Source organism: Limulus polyphemus, unplaced genomic scaffold (genome assembly GCF_000517525.1).
Source record: "Limulus polyphemus unplaced genomic scaffold, Limulus_polyphemus-2.1.2 Scaffold1543, whole genome shotgun sequence".
NCBI classification, from domain to species: domain Eukaryota; kingdom Metazoa; phylum Arthropoda; class Merostomata; order Xiphosura; family Limulidae; genus Limulus; species Limulus polyphemus.
Window position 1 is genome coordinate 93,703 of NW_013667153.1, and position 12,107 is coordinate 105,809.

Below are 12,107 nucleotides of genomic sequence, written 5' to 3' on the forward strand. Positions count from 1 at the left end.
AAAATATTGATGTTACCAGTAGTATTCTCGTTGTATACTGTTCTAAAATATTGATGTTACCAGTAGTATTCACGTTGTATACTGTTCTAAAATATTGATGTTACCAGTAGTATTCTCGTTGTATACTGTTCTAAAATATTGATGTTACCAGTAGTATTCTCGTTGTATACTGTTCTAAAATATTGATGTAACCAGTAGTATTCTCATTGTATACTGTTCTAAAATATTGATGTTACCAGTAGTATTCTCGTTGTATACTGTTCTAAAATATTGATGTTACCAGTAGTATTCTCGTTGTATACTGTTCTGTTTATTCCTCATATTTTTCTTTTCCTAGCTACACCATAAGGTCTAGTAATCTCAGTCCATCTGAATGTTGGTGATGATCTTCTCTTGTTACCCCTTTCCTCGTACTGGTGTAGAGGATATCGATATCCTACCAGTAGAATTATATCAGATTTAATAAACGAGCTTATCCTAAAAGCTTGTCGGTTTCCTCGTGTGGATTAATCTCTACATGACCTGACACATATATCCACGTAATGTACTTATCAAGCAGTTGTTATTCTTTCTGACAAAACATCTGTAGACCAGCCTCTTTGACTTTTATGTGCTAAATTAGGGACGGCTAGCGCAGATAGCCCTCGTGTAGCTTTGCGCGAAATTCAAACCAAATCAGTCAACATTTCAAACTTAATACTTGGGGTTAAATTATATGATTTTAAATATGAACGACATTATTAGGCTGGTGGAGTATCCAATCTTCCCACAAGCAGCATGAGGACGGAGTTGAAAGCCAAAAAGCAAGCTCTCCTCTGTATTGCTGAAAGCAAAGAGCCGCAAACATACAGTGGCGCCGAGATAATATTTGTGACTGACTCCAGAGAGAGATCAGGGAGAAGTGGTAAGCTTTTGACATTACGGACTTATGCCGTTTGTAATGGAAATTACGCTGCACGGTCATCAGATAGAGCATGACCTATAACAACGGGGTGAGGCCCTAAAATCGTTTTGATTTAACATACCTCAACACAAACACACATATGTATAACGTAAAGAAAGTGTTAAAAGCACACACACACACACACACACACATATATACATTGTTTTCAAGTTTTAGAAACAATTTTGATACTTGTAAGATTTTTTTCTTTTAAACAGTTTAACAAACCTACTTCTGTGTGTTGTCAAATTATTACTGAAGCAGATAACTTGCCAATTCTTTCTGTGTGACCAATTGTTATTTTCCCTCAAGACATTTTTAACTAAGTCTTAAACTATCTGTACGATAAAGTCCTATTCGATCAACATTCTTCCGTATAATGAGACTTTTGTGATCATTAAAATATATTTTTAAACATATGATAGTCACACCCATCGATAAGTATCAGGGATTATAACGCTAAAAATGGTGGTTTGCGCCCGTGGTGGGCACAGCGCGGATAGCCCATTGTACATAGAAGTTTCTCGCTTAAACAAACATTGAAACAAATGATTTCGAAAAAGAGTTGTTTTTGTAGAAATAATACTTTAAGTTTATAAAATTCAAAACACTCGCAATTTGAGAGTCGCGGGTTCAAATCCCCCTCTCACCAAACATGCTCGCCCTCTCAGCCATGGGGGCGTTATAATGTGACGGTCAATCCCACTATTCATTGGTAAAAGAGTAGCTCAAGAGTTGGCGGTGAGTGGTGATGACTAGCTGCCTTCCCTCTAGTCTTTCATTTTTTTACATTTAGTGTACCAGGACTAGAGTTTCCCAGCGCCCATTTCGACAGCCCATTCACACAGAAGTCCATAGCCGCTGCAACCAGTGACTTGACCAGCATGTCTTCAAATGGAATAACATGAATACCTGTTTCATTCTCCAGCTGCTTTAGATATGTGAGGTTGAATGAAAATATTATGGAATCAACTTGTGTCGCTTTTCCGGACGGAGATCCTTGTCGATTATGTTACATGCTGTTATATGTTACATACTGTTGCCTGGGGCACGTGGACGGCTTTTGCCTCTTATCTTTCTGTTATAAATTCTCAACTATTACAAGACAATGCACTTTGCTTACCACGGCTGGGATACGACTTGTTGCAGGCCTGTTTCTGGATGAGCCTGGTTTCCCAACTTGATCAATATTCCTTTGTGTTCCAATGCCATTAACTACAAGAAATATCACCGTCTTCGAAATTCTAAATCCCCGATCTCAAGACATCTCGTGATCTCAGTATAATTAATATTCTGTGTTGTAAAGAGCTGTTACCTACCCTTCCAAAAATCGATTAACTTTCAGTGGCATCACACTACCTACGTAACGCCAAACAAGGTAATAGTATAGTTCTGATACATGCCGTTCCACCGCGACTGTATATCAGCTGTAGTTATCACGTGGTTTGCTGATTTGCATATTTAAAATCGTTTTAATATAACATACTCAACTCTTTGTATAGAGTTGTAGTTCTTGTTCTGTGGCAAATCTGGTGGTTTGGTCGTGCATAGATAAACCATTAAATTTCGAAATTAATAGAAATCACTGATTTTATACTTCGATAGCGAGAAATACAATGCGCTACTTTTACTGCGCAATAAATGTGTGATTTATAATTTTGATATTATTTAAGGGACTTAATATGTTTGTGTGATAAATTAAGAAACCGTGAACGCTCTAAACTTAGGCTAAGGCTGATTGGTTGCTAAAAAATTAAAAATTATTTTGTTTATAAAAATCATTGTAGCTTTACAAATTGTTTTACGGTAGTTGAATCTTGTGTCTCACGTAGTTTCCAGTGTGGGTTTAAAGATATTCACGGTTCGATACGTGAAGGTTAGTCTCTTGGTAACAACAAACACACATCCGGGTTATTGTGGGAGAAAACATTCCATCACTGGCAGCTAAAACTTATCGATCAATCCTTAATCTGTCTGAAAAATACTATTGCTGAGGTGGGTAAGCTTATTCATTTACTTGATTGATTGCAAAAGGCGGAGTTAAACGAACTTTGTTTCATTATGTCCATATGATAGAACTTTTCATTTGTCCATCTGAATGAGAAATGTAAGAAATAATTGCTGTTTTTTTTTACCACACTGTTCCAGTTTGAACCAATCAGAGAATACCACGCATAGCTTCATTTATGTCGTGTTTTTTCTAATCTATCATTAGCTGAAGGTTAAAGATCGAGCTCAGAAAATTATTATGGTTCTCAAAAGTTTCAAAATCTGAAACTTCAACTTGGATCCGGCGATAAAATAAATCCATAATATAAATACGGGAGTTTTTAGAAGTTCACATTTCCATGTACAAAGTTTGTTGTGATTTTTTATTAAAGACACAATTTTGTTTAACATACGAGAGATACAATATGGTGTACATTGTCAATGTGTAAACATCTAAGTGTTTTCAGAATCTATAATATTGCTGTGTAGAGTTGCATTACAACTCCGATTGTTTTTGCTTATGATTGGTTGGTTTTGAATTTCGCGCAAAGCTACACCAGGACTGTCTGCGCTAGCTGTCCCTAAATTAGCAGTGGTAGACTAGAGAAAAGGCAGCTAGTCAACACCACCCACCCCAATTGTTACGCTACTCTTTTGCCAACGAATAGTAGGATTGACCACCACATCATAACTCCACTTCTAAAAGGGCGAGCACATTCGGTGACGGGGATTCGAACTCGCGACTCTCAGATTGCGAGTCTAGTGCCTTAACAAAGATGTCAAAATATCAATTAGGCAATTCATGGGAAAATGTTTTATTTGGTAAACAATAATATTCTTTGATGATGTATTCACATTTTAACCCTTTAATAGCGGAGTTGAAAGTTTTAAAAATTCAATATGAATTCAATAACTGATACAAGATTTTCGATTTAAAAAAAAAATTCTATGAGGACACTTTTATCAAATTTTGTGAACCACGATGGATCTAATAACTTGTGATACAAGTTGTAGGATTGGTTAATTTGCTGATTCTCTGCAGCTAATATCTTCTGGTACTATTTTATTATGTTTATTCTAATTTAGTTCGACATAATATGGTTTATTTATAATAATAATAATATATAAAATTTCAGATTTTTGTTGAAACAAGTGTACTACACACACACACACACACATCACTAACTATAAAAGGCTTATTTCCTTTTGTCACTCTGTCGAGAACGCTTTCGCGCTCCTTTTTTGGTAATACTCAACAATATACATCAAAACTATCACCTGATTGTTCTTAGGCCAACTATGGTGTTTAGGTTGAATGCTCAATATTCATGTTGATTTGTTAGAAAGGTTTGTTATTTAATTCTTTCTTTCTATAATTTTGGTGATATAACAGCAAAATAGTTTAATTCAGAAGTTTTATTACATTGAGTTGTAGCCAAAAGCAAAATGAAATTTATTAAGTAGTGTTTTAGCTAAACCTTACGTCACGTTTATCTATTAAGTTATACTAAAAATAAGACTAATATTACTAACGTTATAGAGTCAGTGTTTAAAAAAATTTAAGTGGTGAATAAATGTTAATTAATAAATATTATTTTGGTATTTTAACACATATATTACCTACTTGGCCTTAAAATAAATAAAAAGATAGACGTTTAGTACTACCAAATAACTTTTATCCTTGGTACAGTCGAAAGAGTTGAAAATTTGTGCTGGAATGTCCATATACTTCCTGACCAAGAATACATTGAAAAGGCTAAAGAGTGCTATTTAAGTTTCTTTTAGAGCGCACACGTACTTTTGTTCACGATAAAATTTAATTTTTCTGCGTAGTTTTTACTAAAAAATGTGGTGATTAAAGAATTATTTCGAGACTGATGAAATAAGTGAAGAGTAGGTGCATTTTGGAGGTACAGACAAATTCGTTTTAATTAAATTCTATAATTTTCGTTAATCATTCAACAATGGTTTCCGTCATTTTTGACAGGCTTTTATACTAGTAAATAAATATGTATGTATGTGTATTTGGCTGATTCATTTTTTAATTTTGTGTTGCACCTTCAAAAATGCAAAAACCAAAATAATAACTTTAACGATGTGATGTATCGAATTAATTCCGTAAATTCGGCGCAACATTTGAAAGGGTTTTGATGATGAAAAAAAAAGAGTTCAATGTTTTGGACGGTTAACACCTGCATTATAATGACTGCTTAATAAACTTTTACGATCATTTACAAATTTTTATGTGAAGAGCACCTAGATGTCCCGAATATGATTTAAGTGGGTGCATTGGCTAGCTATTTTGTAGAACATATATTTATAAAAAATTCAAGATTTAACAACTAATTTATTTTAGAACACTATTCATCCAAACGATTAGAAGTGGCGCGATTGAACAAATAGCCGCCCGGCATGGCCAGGTGGATAAGGCGCTCGACTCGCAATCTGAGGGTCGCGGGTTCGAATCCCCGTCCCACCAAACATGCTCGCCCTTTCAGCCGTGGGGGCGTTATAATGTGACGGTCAATCCCACTATTAGTTGGTAAAAGAGTATCCCAAGAGTTGGCGGTGGGTGATGATGACTAGCTGCCTTCCCTCATGTCTTACACTGCTAAATTAGGGACGGGTACTGCAGATAGCCCTCGTGTAGCTTTGCGCGAAATCCAAAAACAAACAAAAAAAAACAAATAGCTTTCTTATATTATTACGCAAAAGAAAAGAATAATTGCGATTAAGAAATAAATATTTAACCAGTGTCGTAAATATGCCCCTGCATTTGTGGGAAGGTCTCGAGCCAAAAGGGGCTAGAAGAGCCTGACAAATTTAGGAATTGCCGACAAGGAGAGAGACATACAATTATAGGGAAATAAATGTCCAATTAATTTTTATGCAGGGTGAGGGGAATCTATGTTTAGCCACATATATTTTGAAAATAATAGAAAGTTTTACGGTACAATTTTCATAACAATCACATCGCTCAAGAGAATTAAGAGGCATACTGTGAAAACAAAATTTTTTTGACATAAAGCTATAAACTTACACATATATTATCAGTCTTTAGTCGTACAAATTAATTAATTTAAAAGCTGGCACATGTGGGTGTGTTGACAAAGACATTATGGTGGTGGCGAACAGTTGACTATACAATCAACCGAAACCGATAAGAGCTGATTAATTACATTCTAGATAATATTCTACAACGGTGGGGAGGTTTAACTGAGTTAAGGACATTATTATTTCTCACATTTCAAACACTTACAGTAATTTTTCAGAGTTGGGTTATTTTTGTTTTGTACTAATTTGATAAAAAGAAAATATTTTAATAATAGTGGTAATATAAAGAAAAGGAAAAGGACTTTTTTTTTTACAAAGCTATTTACATCCATAGGTCTATGCCTCCTTTAAATATAATTGCTCATATAATATTAATTAATACGCTAATATTTTGCTTATGTATTCTTTAATTCCTTGAACCAACATTACCAGAGCACTGGGCCAACAACTAAAAAAGTGGATGATTATGTTGAGCCAACGATGAACCAACAGAGGGCGAATAGGCAAACTGTCGATGAACCAACATTGATCCAACCTCGGTCTGCCATCTGGGCAGGTATTATGGAAGTTGCAACTGACACCTGACTTCACCTGTGCTGGCTACTGGTTATGGGACTATCTAAGGATGCAGGTCTATCGCAATAAACCAGAATCCATTCATTAACTGGTGGATGTCATTCTGAAAGATGTTCGTGCAATATTTGAGTGATATATTACACTTTCTAATAGTATTGTTAAGATGGACGTACTGATGTAGAAAATGATGATAGAAAATACATTGAACTGGTACTGTATTGAATTGACTCCTCCAGTGTTATTTCTAGTAATCACCATTCACCTTTACGTTACACGGTTTGCCTTATAGACTGCCCCAAATATTAATACCAATTTATAGCACCCTATAACTCGTGGGTGGAGTTAATATTATAGATGTATTTTTTGATTTGTAGTCTATTGTGAAAAGAAATATAAATATATCCTAGTGTCTCAGCGATAAGCTTGAGGTTCAGCTTATAATGATAAAATTTAGGGTTTGATCCCTGTGGTGGGCACGACGTAGATAACACATTCAGCATATAGATTTACGTTAAAAAAATCAAGCAAGATAATCATGACAAGCACAGTTTGATAGTTTAACTTCCAGATTTACAGTTTGATTTATTTTTTTATTTGTCTCAATCCATTGTACTCTCGTGCATGTAGCAGGGGAGACATTAATTTTGATGTTAAGCCTAAAGCTAGGTGAACTAACCACAAGTATCGAAACGCGAGTTTTAGTGGTGTGAGCCTTCAGACTTATGGCTGAGCCACTGGGGGTAGGTAGACATTGAACGAAACAATCTTATTAGGAAATCTTGGAATAGAACCCAATATTATATGATAAATTTGATTAACCCTCGAGAATGGCATAAGATAGCACCATAACGAAAAATGATGACTTAGATCGACATAAAATGATTTATTTGTTTGTTTTTTTAAATCAGAATTTTGCGTAGAAGATTGTGTGAAAATTCCTTACACTAAAGACCTCCACGTGGTGTTTTTACTGGTATATTTTTATAACTGGTATTGAGTGTTTTTACACTCGTGAACAGACATCGAAACGATGACGGATTATGCATCCAAAGTGTACTGTCTGAAATGAAAAAAGAAAAAAATACCTTTTACTAATTATTGGATAGGTTTTTTTTGCCCGTTTCTTCTGATTTATCAATATGAGCTTCACTAGACCTCAAAACATTTTACAAATTAAAAAGAAAACCGGTGTACTATGTACATTTGTGAATTTTTAGTAGAAACTGGATTTTTCATCCAAGTCGGCATCTTATGCGCATGGGAACTAAACGATCAAGTTAGAGACTACCAGAATTTAAATATAACTGTCCCTAATTTTGAACTATTAACCAGGGGGAAGGCAGCAAGCCAGCAGGACCCGCAGCCAAAAAAGCTTTCCCTGACCCTTTTAAACGATTAACTGGACTTGCTGCCACTTTTATAACACTCCCACAACTTTAAATGCGGAGCACGTTCAGTTGCATTATATCTAAAATCCGGGACCTTTCGATCCGCAAGCTGATACGCTAATCACTAAGCCAGGCCCAGCTCTGAATTATTGATACACGTGCGTGTATGTAGTGGTGTCCCATTATAGACTTATATTTGAATAAGTAACACAACTGTTATGATATGTTTTACACAATGTATAACACATAAAAGTTGTTAATATCTTTATTATATTTTTAAACGAATGTACAAAAGCTCTGGAAACATTAGAATGTTAAAAAGAAGAAAAATAAAAAAATTCGTCTCAAATGTTTTATATCAAGTCGACAAATCCTGAGCAGATATTTAGCCAATAGTAAACCGAAGTGTCTATGGTTTACATAATTCTATATTTGCAACGAATCCAGTTATGGACATATTCTACACACAGTGCACTTGGTGGATACACGACAGCTAAAATTGCTCGACAGACAGAGTTTGAACGTAATCACGCCAGAGTGCGTGACCTGTGGGTTATTGTTGTCCATAAATAAAGTAGTTGCTATGACGATCAATAAATAAAGCTATATATCGTTTTACTCTACTGATCTGCGAGTCTGATAAAAATACGAATAGATTTGTCTTTGTTCTGGCAATAGCTGAAAAGCCTTAATCACGCTTTTGTAGTTTATCAGTTGATCACCTCTAGATGGCGTTTTCTTGTGTGTGGGTTCACTGTCGTGCATAGCCATGATACTGCGGGTATAAACTTGAGTAATGAGGTCAATGCGAAGACAATAAACGATAATTTTTCTTTTGATTATTTCATATTTGTATCAGACAAATATTGTTGTGTCGCTAAAAACGCAGTGGTTTTATTCTAAGTAATTACATTTATAGTCCATTAACCTTCTCTTTCTTCTTTGTCGACCACGTTATACATCAACTAACTATGAATGTAGAATCTGTGTCACCGAGAACCAGGAATGTGCAGGTTGAAATGATGTATCACTCTCAGAAAATGTTCAGACAAATGCACCCTTCGTTCTCATTACTCCTGAAAAACTAACGTTTTCGTTTCTTGGGATTGTATGGCCAGGTGGTTAGGACGCTCGACTCGCAATCTGCGGGTTCGAATCCCTGTCACACCGTGGGGGCGTTATAATGTGACGGTCAATCCCACTATTCGTTGGTAAAAGAGTAACCCAATTAGGGACGGCTAGCGCAGATTAGCCCTCGTGTAGCTTTGCGCGAAATTCAAAACAAACTAACTCTTGCACTTACAGCAGCATTTCAAACAAATTTGCATAATCATTTTCGACAGATTCTTAAGCCTTAGGCATTATGTATTCCGAGAAATCAAGTAGTATTCACTTTTCTTACCACTTTTATGACCCAGTTTCAATATATATGTGTCACTTTTAAATAGGGGATTTGATGTACTGTATTGTCACTATGATCATTTGGTCTTCTTTGTTATTCAATGAAGCTGATACAAACCGGTTTTCTTCTTTTCAAAATAATATTCATTCGCAATAATAAAAACATCAATTGAATTATTTTATAACAACAATAGACAAAGGTTTGCTTTCTGTACTGTAGTTCTCAGGAATTATTTATATTTCTTTACACAATAAACACATTACGTAACTCTACTATTCTGTTTAATCTTGTTTATTATTCTTCTGCGGTTCAATAAACAATTGTTCGCTACACAGTTTTGCCGCTAGGTGACAACATATTGATATGAATTCCTTTTTATTTTTACTACGATTCTAACACGGCTTTAACATCCTGACAGTCTTCTGTTATCACAGATTAGCTCAGTTATTACACATTAAAAACTGTTAGTTTGTTTTACACTATGTACTACTGACTCACTAAAGATTTAATTGTTTCTAAAACAAGAATGACATAAAAATCGTTTTTACTCATTTCTGTAAAAAATAAAATATTACTAAAAACTTGTCTGGTTAATCACTTATGGGTAATCACATGTCATATTTTTCGTACGCCTCTTATTATTGAGTATCTTCAGAGGGTTGAGTACGTTTTACTAAAACTATTTTGAATATGCAAATCAGCAAGTCACATGACAACCACAGTTGATGTAAAGTGGAAATGGAACGGAATGTATCAGAACAACATTTTGACGTTACCTATACAAATAGTACGATGGCACCGAAAATTTACTACTTTGGATAAAGATATGTAGCAGCCCTTTCCGACGCAAAATATTCATACACTCATATCATAAAAATATGTTGAGATCAGAGATTTAGAGCTTCCAAGAAGGGAATATCCCTTGTACTTAATGGCGTTGGAAAACAAAAAATATCGATCCTTTTAGGGCACCAAGATCATCCCGAAAGTAGTGCTGAGCGATTAGTAGTATCTGCTACTCGATTAATCAACGGCCTTATTAATCGATTACATTTGGTTGATCGATTAGTAACGGTGTCCTTCGAACAAAGTTATGTACAAGCAGAAAAAAAACAGTTGGATGTGAGTGTAGACAGAGAGTTACCTTCCATCTAGTCAGATGTTAACTTAAAACAATAGAAAGTAATGGGTTCAGCAACAGTGTTGCCTTCATTTTACTCAGCAGTTCATTAACAACAACAGAAGAAAAAAACAGGTTGGTGGCGGGTGCTGCAAGGTATTTGCCTTTTCTCTAGTCCTATGGTCCTCAAACGTTTCAGGCTCGCGTACCACTTTTTGTTTCATTTTTTTGAAATTACAAATTCAGCCCTAATTCTTTTTTTAAAGATAAAAAAACCCAGTAACAAAAACTCACATTTTTTAACATTTGCCCATTAATGTGAATGATGCGGTTGTTTTTTCTGGCACGATTGAAGAATATGTGGTAACATTTTTGTCAATTTTAAGGGAAGAAAATACTGGCGAATCTATGCAAGTAGAGAGTGAGTTTATAGATGAGGAGAGTAGTATGTATATGTACCTGGAAAGTTCAGATAGGGCATATTACAAAATTTATGATTTTTATATTAATTGTGTCGTGTACCACCGACATTAGCTCCACGTACCACAGTTTGAGAATCATGCTCTAGTCGACAGTAGAGATGGCCTGAGTAAGTTTGCCATAACAAAGCTAGGGTGACCACGTTTGATGGTTGCAACAATCGAAGACAGTAGTAACTGGAAACCTTAATTTCGATTAGTTGATTATTTTTGTGACAGTCGATTTAATGGTAATTTCAATCAATAGATTATTGGATTAAGCAAAAACAGTAATAATCAGAAAGTTCGGCGTCTTCTAACAGGTGAGAATCCACGAACATACAGATCAGTGGTAAAAGCAGTCCACATGCCCCAGGCAACAATACGCCGTATAATCAAAAAGGATTTCTCTCTGGAAAACCGACGCAAGTCACGCGTACACAAATTGCTTTCACGACGTATCCATTCAACCGGTTCACTTACCTATTACAACGCCTGTGGATTTCTGTGTGATTGGACTATTGAAATGGGCATTAGAAAACTGTTTTCCTCGAACACTAGAAGGATTGTAGACATCTTATAGGTTTGTTTGTTTGTTTGTTTGTAATTAAGCACAAAGCTACACAATGAGCTATATGTGCTCTGCTCATCACGGGTATCAAAATCCGGATTCTAGCGTTATAATTCCGCAGACATACCGCTGTGTCACTGGGGAGGGGGGCAATCTTATAGGGAGGAGTGGTATGCTTTGAAAATGAAAGTCTTTCACCTGAGTCTTTTGCTAAGAAAATATGCTCCAAGGCTATTGTTAAGATGCACAGTCGTCAGATAGATCATGACTGGACATGGCAACATGGAATGTTACGTACTCAAAAATTGTATACGTTAGAAAAAGATAGCTTTAAAATAATATTTACCTTTGCAATAAACTTGTATCTCAAAATATATGTTAAGTTTTTCAAAATTAATCCCCTAAATTATCATCATATTAGTAGTTCATGGTTTGGACTACTTTGTACTTATAACAATGTAATTAATCAATGTATCTAAAAACTGTAATTTCTGATATTACACTGGATCTATCTTCAAAAGATCAAGGCATTAAGATGAAATATTTGTATCAGGTCGTCAAGAAATTAATGTCGCATTTTGGAACACTTTCACTAACCATCCCTCA